The sequence below is a fragment of the Mastigoproctus giganteus genome, chromosome 2 (assembly GCF_048544385.1).
Source record: "Mastigoproctus giganteus isolate SK-2022 chromosome 2, ASM4854438v1, whole genome shotgun sequence".
In the NCBI taxonomy this organism is placed as follows: Eukaryota; Metazoa; Arthropoda; class Arachnida; order Uropygi; family Thelyphonidae; genus Mastigoproctus; species Mastigoproctus giganteus.
The window spans coordinates 1533034-1549003 of NC_143576.1; the positions used below are offsets into that span (position 1 = coordinate 1533034).

At 38.1% G+C, this 15970-nt stretch overlaps 1 protein-coding gene across 2 annotated transcripts in view; it reads right to left on the reverse strand.

Moving 5' to 3' along the window:
* Nucleotides 1-15970, reverse strand: part of l(3)80Fj (lethal (3) 80Fj) — a 694407-nt gene that overhangs the window by 569288 nt on the left and 109149 nt on the right. The gene's annotated exons all lie outside the window — the stretch shown is intronic.

The following is a 15970-nucleotide window of genomic DNA, read 5'->3' on the forward strand; positions in this document are numbered from 1 at the left end:
TTTTTTTATGAAAACCCCAAACACGAAAGGTATCAAAACCTATAGTACTTAGTACCGTGCATGGGTTGAAGGAGAAGTATGGGGGGGAATCTTAACAATGGCCATTGATGGCGACGGCGATACTAAGGTACAGGGAAATAAAAATTAATAAATAAACTCTCCACAACTTAGATCTAGTTTCCTCACCAAGCTTAACCGTCAGTTTCTTTCTTTCGTTAATACCTATATAGCGCCATAAAAAGTCAAAAAGGAAATACAGTGAAACTTCTCCTAACGGACACCTCTCGTTAACGGACATCTCTCTACAACGGACATTTTCAAATTCCCCAACTCACCTCTATTGGTTTTAACGTGTTTTCAGCTTCTGTCTAGCGGACATTCTCTGTAACGGACGCGGACAGACAATCTGCACTATTTCGTTTAGATTAGCACTTAATTTGATCTCCCCATAACGGACAGCGGGCGAGCTTACGGCCCTTTTTCTAGGAACTTTTCTTCCACGTATTGCCTCAATCGTGTGTTTATTTTCTATTTCCATTTCTCTGAATTTTATCAAGGTTTACGTCGCGGTTCTAAACCCTTTTTCAAGAATTTTAAGGCACGTGTAAAACTTCTGATGAATTCGGTGTGGGCAAGTGGGGGGGGGGATTTTATCGGCCTTTCGTCTTTTCAGTTTCAGTTTTCAGTTTTGTTCAGTGTCGTGTGAAGTGCACAATGTCTTCTCGTAAACATTTAACTTTAAAAGATAAAGTCGAACTCATTAATGCGTATGATCGGCAATGCGTATGATCGGCAATTAATGCGTATGATTGGCAAAAAAATAGTGTTCGCACTCCCGCTGCAAAATTCAAAATCGGGAAGACGTAGGAAAGCGACATCCTAAAGAAAAAAAATGAACTGCTCAAACAATTTTGGCAACACGGAAATGATCAGGTTCAAAAATCATTCCCGAAAACTGTTGGACTTCAAATTGACAATGTTACGTATGAGTGGTTTTGTCGCGAACGTGCTAAAAAAATTCCCATTAATGGGCCTATTATTAGGGAAAAGGCTTTGGAGGTTGCGAAATCTATGGGAGTAAATGAGTTCAAAGCTTCTGTAGGATGGCTAGACAAGTTCAAAACTCGGCATAAAATTTCTTGGAAAACCGTAAGTGGTGAAGGTGGATCTGTTGATACTGGGGTTGTAACAGAGTGGACCGTCAAATTGGAAGATTTATGTCGTGATTTTGAAGCTAAGGATATTTACAACTGTCACGAAACAGGGTTGTTTTTTAAAGTTCTTCCTGAAAAAACAGTGAGTCTAAAAAACGAAAAGTGCCAGGGTAGAAAAATTTTTAAGGAACACTTGACTGTACTATTGTGTACAAATATGCTGGGAGACTTTGAACAACCTCTTGTTATAGGAAAACCACAAAATCCTCTTTGTTTCAAGGGCATAAAGTTGAATCTTGAATGCTGATTGGAAGTCTAATAAAAAAGCGTAGATGACATGAGATATCATGAGCGAATGGATAAGTCACTTTAACCAAAACATGATTCGTCAAAACAGAAAAATTATTCTTTTCATGGATAACGCTGCATCTCACCCGCACATTGAATTGTCCAACATTCAAATTGTTTTTCTGCCACCAAACACATCTGCAGAGTGTCAGCCCTTGGATCAAGGGATAATAAAAAATTTTAAACTTCACTACAGAAAACGTGTTTTAAGACATCTCATTGCAAACATGAACGATGTAACATGTGCGAGTGACCTTGCAAAGAAAATCAGCATCCTAGATGCAATTCAATGGATTTCCTCTTCAGTAAACGCAATTAGAAAACAAACTGTCGTGAACTGTTTTGTAAAGTCTGGCTTTTCAAACGCAAAAATTGAAGTTGTGAACAGCAATGTGGAGCACCAAGAAGAACAAGAACTTCAACATCTATTGATAATGTACGATACTTCCGCTACAAGTGACCCTGGCTACAAAGATATAGACTCGAACCTCACTACAGAAGATGGTGCTCTAGATATCAACGACATTATCATCGATATTTTTCAAGAAGTTCCTCGTGAGGATGAAGAAATGGAAGGAGGTCATTCTGTCGAAGAACATATTAACAACGAACCACCGATGAAAATAGAAGAAGCGCTCATACAAATCAATCGTTTAAAAATGTTTTTCGCCGCTGAAGAAGATACTGAAGGACTTTCGATGGTTTCTTCACTCCAAACAAATGTCGAAAACAAAATTATCAGCCAGAAGAAGGTGCAGAAGAAAATAAGTGATTACTGTATGCATTTTTCTTAAGATAAAGTCATAATATGCATAGCACAATTGTATGTATATTATTTACAAAAATATTGTTCAAAATCTGTATATATTTTAATTTAATTTTACATTAAACGTTTAACGATTTTTCTTTCTTTTTTTTTTTTTCTCCCTCAGACTTCTTGTTAGTGGACACTTCTCTCTAACGGACACATTTTCGTTCCCCATTGCTGTCCGTTAAAGGGAAGTTTCACTGTATTTTTTATTTTTGATAAAAAAGAAATAAGATTTTTTGAACATGAGGACATAAGGGGTGAGGGGTTAAACTGCAACTCGTCTACGACTAAGTACAAAGCACCAACCAGCACAGAATCGAAAAGGACGTTTTCTGTCGCTAATTACCAAAATCAGATCCAGTTTAAAGGATAACACTATTGAGTTTCTTAAGAGCTCACTTTATTCGGACAGGTAGTGTGGATGCTTATTTTTATTATTATTTTTTGTTTTCAGTATGTTTAATAATTTTTGTTAGAATATTTATTACTGTAATAAAAGTTTGATTTAAAATGTGAATTCAAGTAATTGCTTGTTTTTTCCTTACTTTATTGCACTTAATTGTCATCATTTTTTTTTTTGGAATGCCGGTATTAATACCAGTATCCCGGTTTTATAAATTAAAAATACCGGTATTAAGATTTTGACCAGTATTGTGAGCCCCAGTAGCAAGGTTTTTTCGTCCGGAAACTCGGATTTTTCGTCCAGCAAGCAGGCAGATCGACCACAGAAAACACGCAATTCACAGACATAATATATACGATGCAGTATGGCCCAAGTCGCTGATGTGCTTACAACAAACAAACAGCATAAAATGTGGACACTATTTGGTTTAACAGAACCGAATAGTGTATAAAATGTAACAAATGCTTCTTACAAATTTAAATTTTAACTTTAAGGTTTTTTAAAGGTTTCTATCAATTTTCTTTAATCTCTATGAACATGTATAAAAATTTGTATCATAAGGGGAGTTATAATCCCTTTAGCCCCTACCTGTGATATCTGCTCATCAGATTTAAGTGTATCAACTGTTTTGCTTCATTTTGCATATCCGGGTATATCATGATAAGGAACTCGTGTCTTATGGCTGGCTGCTTCCTGGACTCTTGGAAGCACGGCAACTTAAAAATTGTATTAAAAATCTGGGCAAACCAGCAAACAAGACTGCATCATACAGACCTATTGCACTTGTATCTGCATCAGGAAAGGTGCTGGAAAAACTCACAGTAGTGAGATTCAAAGAGCTGTGTTTCACATCACAGTTCAGTTTTACAAAGGGGAAGTGCACTGCAGATGCAATAAATTTGGCTCTGAACATAAACTCCATAAATTACAGATATGTCCTCGGCCTCTTTGTGGAATTCAAAGGTGCCTTTGATATCCTCTGGTGGCAAAGTGTCCTGGCAAAGTTCAGGGAGGCTGGGGTTTCTGCTCCTCTTTACAGGTTAACTACTGATTACTTCCAAAATCCTAGTAAGGATTTTGGACTAAAGATGAATATGGCTAAAACAAAAGTAATGATGAACAAGTATGCCACAGAAAGGGAAATAATGATTGAAGGAGCAGTAATTGAAAAGGTGGAGTCATATACTTATCTGGGACAAGTTATTAGCTGTAATAATGATAAATGGCTGGAAGTCAAGAGAAGAATAAATTTTGGATGGATAGCATTCAGGAAATATAGTCACATACTGAAGAGCAATATCCCAGTTTGTCTGAAACGTAAAATAATGGACCAATGTATACTCCCCACCATGACTTATGGAAGTGAAACTTGGGCACTCACCAAAAGAATGGAAGAGAAGCTGAGAACCACACAGCGAAGAATGGAACGAATCATATTGGGAATAAGACTGTTAGATAAGAAGAGAAACACATGGATTAGGCAACAAACTCAAGTAAAGGACATTCTTATCAAAACTAAAGAACTAAAATGGTCTTGGGCAGGACACATAGCTCGAAGACATGATGACAGATGGACTAAGAAAATAACAGAATGGTATCCAAGAGGAGCTAGAAGAAAACCTGGAAGACAAAGGCGGAGATGGATAGATGAAATTCATGAGTTTGTGGGTAGTAAATGGATGTCCAGTGCTCAAAACAGAAGCAACTGGAAAGTTGCTGGAGAGGCCTTCATCCTGCAGTGGATTGAAAATGGCTGATGATGATGATGATGATGACTTCAATAATGGGCACCTTGTTGTCATTTCGGGCTCATGCTTGGTTACAAGACAGGTAACCTGTGGCTGCCCTCAAAGATCAATACTAGATCTAATTTGTTGGAACGTGGTCCTTGATGGGTGACTAGCTATTAATCATGCAGATGTATATAAAATTGCTTATGCAGATAACCTGGTCTTCTGATTCCTGTTAACTCTAGATCTGAATTGGAACAGAAATCGAATACCATTTTAGAAGACTTAAACAATTGGTGCATTGTGCTTGTGCACAATGTACCAATTTCGGTTGCAATTAAGGTTCCAAAGACCAAACAAGTCTTCGTAACCCTTAAGTATTATCAATCATCCTCTATTTAGTACACTAATACTATCATGGATGATTTTTCACCCATCATTCAATTTTAGGTTAATAAATGGGGATTTCTAAAAAAAAAAAAAAAAAAAAAAAAGAACAGATAAATATATTTTATTCAAAAGGTTTAATTTATAAAAATGAAAAAATCTGTCTGAGCAGCTTGCACAGATCACACTTCTGTGCTCATTACATATAAATTTAGAACATTTTGTACACCGAATGGCAAATTTTTTATTACTTTTTTTACATAAATAACATCTTCCCTGTTTTGGTCCTTTGTCTTGAGGTGCTTCTTTAGGTGTATTTACAGATGCAGTTGGGAATTCATTTATTTTCAAAATATCTTCTATCTTCATCTTGATGCTTTGGGGCATATTTTTCATCATCAGTCATTACTTCATCCACAATGAAACTAAATTCAGACCCAATTCTTGAAGGAACTCAAAACTATTTTCTGTGTTATGTCTCCTAGCCACTTCCACATATCGCCATATTACATTAGAATTGATGCCAGAAGCATTCAGAGGACCATAGAAAACTGCCAAGGTCCATCATCTGGTTCTTTGGCTGCAGTTGTAATTCTTGCAGAGCTCATCAAACATGTTGACCCCTCCTTTCATTGAGTTATAATATTCTATAACTTCAGGTTTATTGGAACTTGAAATTGTTGGAGCTTGTCTTTTGTTATAGTTCCAACCATGGTCAATCCATGCTCACTCACCTTCAAAAGTAATGGGAACAAGGTGAACCAGTTGTCAGTTGTAATATTGGTATTATATATAGGTTTGGACAATTCCTCCACAAAGTAGAGAGCAAGAGATCTCCCGCCAGTGTCTGTTTTTTCCCCAACATATGGAATTCCAGACACCATGCAGTATGAATTTGCATGACACATGAGAAATAGCTTTATGCCATATTTATCTGGCTTATTTGGAATATACATGTGGAATTATTACACAATGCCCTCGGAAAGCTAACCACTGCTCATCTATTGTGCATTGAACTGAAGGACAATAGTGTTTAGTGCAGTATGCTGTAACCCTATTCCAGATTGACCGGATAGAAGCAAATGGATCATCTTTTACCCTAGTGGGTAAAAGATGATCAAGGAAATGATCAATGACAAGGAAACATGCCCCTAGTGGGACATGTTTCCTTGTCATTAAATCTTAAGGCTTGAAAAATCTGTTTAAGTATGGGTGATGCATCTCCATCATTGCTACTACCCAGGTAGTATGCATGCATTGTTTTATTATATCTCATATTGTGAATACCTTCACAATGAGTTGCCTACCTGGGTAGAATAAAAGTTGATTTTCAAGGTATTGCACTACTTTGAATAAGTAACGTTTCTCTGCTAGAGAAGACTACTGTTATTTATTCTCAGATGGGCACCAACACCCAGACCGTTTCGAAGCTGGTTGGCTTCATCATCAGTGGGTGGGCAGGTACTCTGTTGCAATAGTGACAACCCAGTTATGAAGTATAACTCCACATTATGAGAGATGCTTGATGGTGTGCATGGTTTAACCTAAATATATATATTTCTTGACAAAATGTCAAAGGGTTTGAAAAATCTGTAAGCATGGGTGATGCATCTCCGTCATCTCCATCATGAAAGGTTTTTCCAGCACCTTTCCTGATGCAGATACAAGTGCAATAGGTCTGATGCAGTAGGCGTACATCGTTTTATTATATCTCATATTGTGAATACCTTCACAACGAGTTGCCTAGGTATTGCAATACTTCGAATAAGTAACGTTTCTCAGGTAGAGAAGGCTACTGTTGCTTATTCTCAGATGGGCATCACCACCCAGACGGCACCGTTTCGAAGATGGTTGGCTTCATCATTGGTGGGTGGGCAGGTACCCTGTTGCAATAGTGACAACCCATTTATGAAGTATAACTCCACCCACCGATGATGAAGCCAACCAGCTTCGAAACCGTCTAGGTGGTGGTGCCCATCTGAGAATAAGTAACAGTAGTCTTCTCTACCAGAGAAATGTTACTTATTTCAAGTAGTGCAATACCTAGGCAACTCGTTGTGAAGATATTCACAATATAAGATATAATAAAATGACGCATGCATACTACCTGGGTAGTAGCAATAATGGAGATGCATCACCCATGCTTAAAAACAGATTTTTCAAACTCTGACATTTCGTCAAGAAATATATATATTTAAATATTAAGGTATTTGTAATAAAATGAAATCTTTCCAAACGCATGACTGAACTGTTATTACTGCTGAGTGGATCCCAAAGTACTCTTGCGTTCATGTGGTTGTCCTCCCTTCTTGTATAATAAATATCAATAAGCTTTGAGTTAACTAAAAGAAAGATCTTTGATCTAACAGAGTGGATGGGATTAGTTTTGTCTTTGCCGAGAAATTTCTTGATTTGTAAAAGTTAATATATTTGTCAACATTTCTTTATCAAAGAATAATTCCCATGCTTCCAAATCACTTTTGACTTTCTTTACTTTACCTACTGGACCAGGAATAACAGTGTGGATATTTCTAGCTGTAGTTTATGTTTGGCAGGAAATTCACTAGGCCATTTTTTATTTTGATTTTTTCCCTTACCAAGGAGAACCTTTTTGCGAGGAACCAAAATATGCTGATCGTGAATATCATAATCCAGAACTAACCTTTGTTTTTCACTCGGCTTCTTTTGCTTCCTTGGTCTAATGTTTCCAGTTTTTTTGCGTTTAGGTGCAAGAACAGTCAGAGCAGAATCTTCATATGATGAACTTACTTCTTCAGGAACATACTCATCATTGCTCTCGGGATTTTTTTCAGGATCAGGAATGTTGCTACTCTGCACTGTGGGAATGTCATAATTTTCTCCATCTACATCACATCCTTGCAAATCATTCTCTACTTTGTCGACCTCGCACAAATCTTCAGTTTCTGAACCTTCAGCGTCCGATGCAATTTCTTCCAAACTACTTTTGAAGTCGGTCATTAACTTTGATAACCCCTCTTCACTTATTACCCGACCTTCGTCAATATAAGTTAGCATCGTAGTGCAATTAGAAGAAAGATGCAACATAAAAATCAGAACACTACGTGTAAAAATCCTGACAATGTAATAGATATACTAACACTAATACTATTATGGGTGAATTTTCACCCAGATATTAATAATACTCAATGTTACAGACCTTTATCAGAAAAAACAAGCGCACATGGATTAGTACTAATCCATGTGCATACGTTACGTTAGCTCATACGTTAGCTATTCATATTTGTTGGAACAAATATGAATAGCTAACGTGTGAGCCAGTTAAGCAGTGCTGCCACAAAATTATAAACAAATGAAATTTCCCTTGGGTGAATTTGGTAGTAAACCAAAATTCACACAAGTGAATTTTGGTTTACTAGCAAAATTATAGTATTAATAATATATCAATAATCAAAGTATTAAACAAGAAAGAATTTATAAATACTTAAGGGTTATTATAGATAGTAAGTTATCTTTTACTCAACATATAAAATATACCTTGCAGAAAATTAAAACCTTGACCACGAAAATCTTAAGAATTTCTCAGTGGGGGTTTTAATTATAAATGCACTAAAGCTTTATTATAAATGCATTTTCATTCCCATCACCTGCTATGCCGGCAAGTGCCTGGGGTTACTGAGTAGGTAATGTACACTTAAGGAAATACTTGTCTCAATCTCAATGCTTCTTTCTACTAGTAATTTCCAGAGCCTGTTTCTACAGTTGCCCTGAAGATCCTTAATGGATGACTCCCAGGGTATTATGCTGTTATTCTACATCATTTTCTGTATTACAAAGAAAACAACTTCCAGCAAATTTGAATAGTTATAACCTAAATTCTGACTTGTCGGAAAAGGATGATGTAGCCAAATTGAAATCAGAATTTCTAAGGGACTGACAAACACAACGGAATAATTCTCCATTGGGTAGAGTAACTTATAGTTTTCTTCCAAATGTGTCTGTACATGATAGACAGAGTAATTGGCTCGGTGTGGGACTTAATGTCACATTTTTGCTAAATGGCCATGCGAGAGTATCAACTTAAAACTGCATAAATTGGGTTTATCCACCTCTCTGCCCATGCGGTGCAGTTGAGTTAGTTAGTTAGTTAGTTAGTTGGTTGGTTGGGTTTTATTGGCACATTAGCATCTAAGGCTATAATGTGCCAAAACCTACGGTGCAGTTGAGAGAGAGTGGAGCATATTATCTTAGATTGTAACTACTATCTCGATTTGAGAAATCAACTAAAATTACAACAAATGTCTATAGTATTAGTGACTTTCCAAGTTTTGTAACAGAGTTGTATTCAAGGACAATAATTTTACACTTGTTTCTTTTAATCAAGTGCATATATTTAGTGACTTGTTTATTTTGTAATAATGTTTTTTTTTTTTATGCTTATGTTTAAGGAATAAACATATGCATTTTTATAAATATATGCTATTCAACTTATGTTGTTATTGTTATTTGGCTTTTAGGAGCATTAGTAACTAAGGCCATATTGCTCTGGGGATATGCGGTGGTCATTCCCTGACCTTTCCGCATCCTCCGTATTTGGTGGTCACGGGCTCCAACACCGGTCTAATCAAGAAGTGTGTGCTACGCACTGCTGCTCCTTCCCACCTGGCTATGGAGGCGCCCGTGTGTTATAGGCCTAATGACTCTGATCAGTATAATAAGAAACTGTACAGGGAAATAGAGTGGTAAATCAGAGAGTCTTATAATGGAGAATTTTAATTTCCCAGATATTGACTGGAATTTGTGGTTTGGTCACTCACACACTAGCAAGGATTTTGTGGATTTATTGGATGATTGTTTACTACATCAGCATGTTCGGGAGGCAACTAGAGGGAACAGTACTCTGGATCTGGTAAGTAGTGATTCTTCAGGCATTAAGAATCTGCAGATAAAGGAACCGCTAGGCAGCAATGATCACAGTGTGCTGAAGTGGGATTTACTCAAAGAGGTAACTACCATCAGGGATAAAGGGATGGATTTTTGCTTTCATAAAGGTGACTACGGTGATCTGAGACAGTATTTAAATTCTATACAGTAAGACCAACTGATGACGTTACCACAGCAAATTCAAAATGGGAAGCATTCAAAGAATTTATCTTGGAAGCTACTAGGCTTACAAACCAACTAAGAAATATTGTTCAAGGTTTAGGCCTAAATGGATGACAGATAAACTAATGAGACATATGGCAGAGAAGAAAAATGCATGGGATACATATAAATTAATGGGTGACATGGAAGCCTATGATAGATATAAGCTGGTCTGTAACAAAGTCACAAAGAAGATTAGGCAGGCAGAGGAAGATTATGAGAAATTTTTGACAAATGATGCAAAGAAAAACAGCAAAGAGTTCTTTACCTGTGTAAACTCTAAAAGGAAAGGGATGAATCAGATGGTCCACTGGATATTGATGGTTCAACTGTTGATGATCCTGCTCAGGTGGCTAACAAACTAAATGAGTATTTTGCATGTACATTCACATATGAGGAGTTATTCAGGGAGGGGAATGCCAGACGTGAATCAAACTCTGGCAGTGAGATAGATGATTTTGTAATAACTGAGAGGAAAGTGGAGGAGAAATTGTTGAAGATAAACATAAAAAAGGCATCCGGGGTGGATGGGATGTATACAGTTATATTAAAGGAGGCAGCAAAGGAATTAAGCAAACCCTTAGCCATAATTATGAGAGCTTCTTTGGACTCAGGAGAGGTACCCATAGACTGGAGATGTGCAAATGTGACCCCAATTCACAAAGGAGGATCAAAGGGTGACACAAGTAGTTATAGACCTGTTAGCTTAACTTCTGTTCCAGGAAAATAAATGGAAACATTGGTTAAAGAAGTACTGCAGGATCATCTAGATAAGACTTCAGTTATAGCTCTGACACAGCATGGTTTTGTTAAGGGGAAGTCTTGCCTGACCAATTTGATTGGATACTATGATGCAGTCACAAAAGAACTGGATGCAGGGAATAACTTTGATATCATATATTGGGATCTTAGAAAGGCTTTTGATACTGTTGCACCTGGAAGACTGCTGAACAAATTGGAGCACTGTGGCATTGGAGGCAAATTGCTGCTAAGGATAAATGGATGGTTGAGTGGGAGAAGACAGAGAGTGATAATCAATGGACACTGCTCATTGTGGACTAATTTTATTAGTGGAGTCCCTCAGGGTTCAGTGTTGGGTCCACTGTTGTTTTCTGTATTTATAAATGATATTGATGATGGTATATCAAGCTTAATGTCCAAGTTTGCAGACGATACAAAGGTTGGCAGGGTTGTGAAGGACACAAATGACAGTACGCTGCAACAGGATCTAGAAATGTTGAGCAGATGGGCTGAGAGGTGGAAACTGAAATTTAACATTGACAAATGTAAAGTACTGCATATGGGAAGCAGTAACACCACAGTAACGTATCAACTCTATGGTACTACACTGACAGTGGTAGAGAATGAAAAGGACCTGGGGGTAATTGTGCAGTCAGATTTGAAGTTTTCTGGCAGTGCAGAAGGATTGCAAGGGTAACTCATAGTGTCTTGTCAATGATATACAGGAATTTTTCTAGCAGGGATAAGGTGATTATCCCCTTGTATAAGGCAATGGCCAGGCCACACCGTGAGTACTGTTTACAGGTCTGGAGGCCTCATTTTAAGAAGGATGTAGAGCTGTTGGAAGGAGTACAGAGAATGGCAACAAGATTAGTGAATGGAACAAAGGGGTGCTCTTACGAAGAAAGGCTTAAGTTTTGCAAATTAGTGTCTGGAGACTAATTACCTGCGAGGTGATCTGATTGGGGTGTATAAAGCCTTGAATGTTTGAGCATGCTCAATGCTGATGGGATTCTTCCACTTGCTCAGAATAATCACCTGAGAGGGCATAAATTCAAATTGGGGAAAGACAGATGCAGGATAGATGTGTGGAAGTTTGCCTTTAGCCAGCAGGTAGTTGGTTGGTGGAACAGACTTCCATCCTTTGTTGTGAAAGTTGATAGCGTAAATAAATTTAAGGCTGAACTGGACAGGTATTTAGAATGAACTGAGGGGTGAAATGGGAGCGTTTTTTTTTTTTTTTTTTTTTTTTTTTGACTGATGCTGCATTAGCTTACTTTCTTGCATCATATGCTGCTAATGCTAATGCTAATGCTAAAAGCTGCAAAGCTTCTTTGTCTGAGCCGAAAAGAGAATAGGAAGAACATATAGGAGTGGTAATAAGTGCAGTAAGAAGACTCCTCTTCAAAAATGGATTTGTAGCCCATCATCCTAAGAAGAAGGCCCCTCCTCACACAAAAAATGAAAACAGCCCAAATAATTTGGTGGAAGTCAGTTATTTTCTCAGATGAGAAGAAATTCAACCTGCATGGTTCTGATGGGAGACAAACGATTCGCCATAGACATGAAGAATACAATCCAGACTGTATTGTGTCTACAGTGAAATTCCCTACCAGCCAAATGATATGGGGGGTATATTTCGTATCACAGAGTAGGTCACCTGCAGTTTATAAAAGGTTTCATGAATGCCAATGGATACCTGCTATATTGGAAGGCAAATTGCTGCCAACCATTAGAGACCATTTCAACCTGTCAAGTAACTGCATCTTTCAGGGTGACTCTGCTCCTTGTCATCAGGCAAAAAGTGTAAGTAGGCCCTTCTGTAGTTACTTGAGCTTCATTTCTGCATTAGAGGTTTGACAGTAATGTGTTTACATTTGTTAAAGGTGAAAAATGGTTGGAAGAACAGTCCTTTACAACTCTTAGCTCGCCAGGAAACAGCCTGGCTGGACCTGAATCCTGTAGAGAACTGTTGGCATCGTGTGGAATCTGCAGTTGCCAGAAAGAAACCAAAAATTCTTCGTGATCTTCAGGAAGCCATAACTCATGTTTGGAAACACGAACTATCAGTTGATTATCTTCAGAAATTGATCTTGCTAATACCTCGATGGTGTGCTGCTGTCATCAGGGCCAGAGGTGGTTCAACTAAATATTAGTATGCACCAGGTGAACTTTTCATTTTGCTTTCCATTTAAAATGATAAACTGAAGCAAACTGAGGGCTTCTGATAACACTTCAGCCAAAATTGTTGTGTTTACCAAAACTGTTGTATAAAGGTTGCAAATGCTCATTTTGGAATATTTTGAGAGCACCTGTCAAATATTACTTAGCTTTGCCTTAACGTTTAATAAATATCTTTTGTTTATATTTCTATTTGTGATGCTAGTCATTAATGTAACATACCATTGCAAAAAAGGGTTAGAAATATGAAATTCATAGGTGATGCACTTTCTTTGAACACTAATATTGGAGGAGGGGTAAGAGTGGAGGATCATAGGGAAAGGGATCCCAATATCAGAGTGCCTGTGTGAGCAATAAGGAGGAATAAATCAAGGTACAGGGTATTGCAGAAGGCATGTAATTTAGTAAAAGTAATTTAGTAAAAATGTGCCAATTAATAAAAATAGCAAATATCATAAATTTAAAAATGCCAATGAAAACCAACTATTTCCTTTTATTTATTTTTTCACCTTCAACCCTCTGGTATTCTTTATATAAGGCATAGGTATTGTAAGCCAATCAATAACAATTGAGGGAACAGCTCTAAAACGGTGTTCGCAGGCCGGCCGCTAGTTAGTACACCGGACCGAACCTACTGGTAACTCTCTAGGAGGCTTCCGGATCAGCTAGTGTATAATCTTGCTACCTCTACTCTGCCAGATAGTGACTGGAGGGAGTCCGAGTAGTGTGTATGCGGGGAGCATTGTCGAGGCCACGTTATGTCAAAGATCTGGGTATATTCTTACCACATGTACGCCATATACAAAAATATCATTACTTCATACAGCGTGTCCCACCCACTTTTTCTTACTATTGAAAACACCATGAATTGTCAAACTAATAGAGCAAGCTTATCTGCGAAAAGATCTAAACCTCCCAAGGACTTCCTAATTCATTTCACAAATATACGTGGTCTCAATTCTAATCTCAACGATGTCCATTTCCACTTGCAGTCTGCCAAACCCCATGTACTTTTTCTGACAGAATCTCAGTTATCGGTTGATTCATCTACTGCTCATCTCAGATGCCCAAATTATTCGCTGTATGATTCCTTTCGTCTCAAAGGTGGTACTTGTGCATATGTCCGTTTTGATATTCCCTGTCAGAGACTTGGCAATTTGGAATCTCCTCTCTTTGATCTTCTCTGGCTTAAAATCTCTCTACCTCATTGTGTCAAATTCATCTGTTGTCTCTACCGTTCTCCCAACTCCACTAATCACTTGGAGCTCTTTGACTTCCTCTCTTTGCAACTTGACTTTCTCCAGTCCAACTTTCCTAACAGTGAAGTAATTTTTCTTGGTGATTTTAATGTTCACAACTCCTGCTGGCTTCCGTTTTCTACTCACACCGACCCAGCAGGTCGAGATGCTGAGGCTTTTGCAATTACTAATGACCTAGCACAGATTGTTCATTTACCTACAAGAATACCGGACAATCCTAATCATACAGCCAATACGCTTGATCTTTTTCTCACAAACAACCCTTCTAAGTACACGATCGAAGTGAGAGGTCCTTTAGGCACTTCAGATCACAACTTGGTGATTGTTTCTTCTCCAATGGAACCTTTATCTCATGGCTATTCCCAACCACGTGTTGTTTGGCATTACAAGAATGCAAAATGGGATGACCTGCGAGACTTCTTTTCTTCTTTTCCTTGGTCGGATTACTGTTTCAAAACTCCTGATGTCAACATTTGCTCAGATCGTGTCAGTGAAATTATTCTTGCAGGAATGGAATCCTTTATCCCACACTCCACTTTAAAATCTCGTCCTTTATCTAAACCTTGGTTTTCCAATAAATGTGCTAAGGCTGTCCAAGAGAAGAATGTTGCATATCGTAATTGGCTTGTTTCTAATTCTTCAGTTTCATTTTCTGCCTACACAAAAGCTCGCAACAGTTGTAAAGCAGTTATTAACCAGTCCAAACTAGAGTTTGAACAGGCTAAGAGTAGAAAACTTGCTTCTTGCCCTAATGGTAGCCGAGCATTCTGGTCTCTTGCCAAAGCTATTGGCCGCAACTTTTGCCCATCTTTGCTCCCACCTCTGTCCAAACCAGATGGTTCTGTTGCCACTTCAGCCAAGGATAAAGCTGACCTGCTAGCATCCCATTTTTCTTCCAGCCCATGTATTAATGATCTTGGTAAAACACCTCCCACCATTCCCAACACGCTCCATTCAATGCCTCCTGTGGTCTTCCGTCAAAAGGATATCAGAAGGATTTTGATGAATCTTGATGCTAAGAAAGCTCCAGGTCCTGATGGTATTTCTCCACTTGTTCTCAAAACCTGTGCTCCTGAACTTACTCCTATTCTTTGCCGCCTTTTTTCACTTTCTTATTCCAAACGTGTTTTTCCTTCTGCTTGGAAATTTGCTCATATCCAGCCAGTTCCTAAAAAGGGTGACAAATCCCTCCCATCCAATTATCGTCCCATTGCAATTACTTCTACTCTTTCTAAAGTAATGGAGAAATCAATTAACCGCCAACTTCTACTCTTTCTAAAGTAATGGAGAAATCAATTAACTGCCACCTAGAAAACTTCCATCTGATCAACGATCGCCAGTATGGATTCTGTCAGTGTCGATCCACTGGTGATATTCTGGCTTATGTTACCCATTTATGGACTAATTCAATGGAAAGGTTCAGTGAAACACAAGTAGTTGCTCTTGACATCTCAAAGGCTTTTGATCATGTTTGGCATAAAGGTCTTCTAAACAAGCTTCCATCTTATGGTTTGCCAACTGTTTTTAGTAATTGGTTATCCAGTTTTCTCTCTGATCACTCACTGTGGGTGATGGTAGATGGCTCTCTGTCTTCTAACTTCTCCACTAATGCCGGTGTCACACAAGGTTCAGTTTCTTTCCCCCCACTCTTTTAGTCTTGTATATCAATGACCTTCTTCCATTGACTGGAAATCCTATCCATAGTTTTGCCGATGATAGCACATTGCATTCAACTTTCCATTTTGAGAAACCTTGTTCTGCTCAATCAGCATCAACTTCTCGAAAATCTGCTACCAATTCCTTAAATGCCGATCTTCGGGTAATTCTCCAGT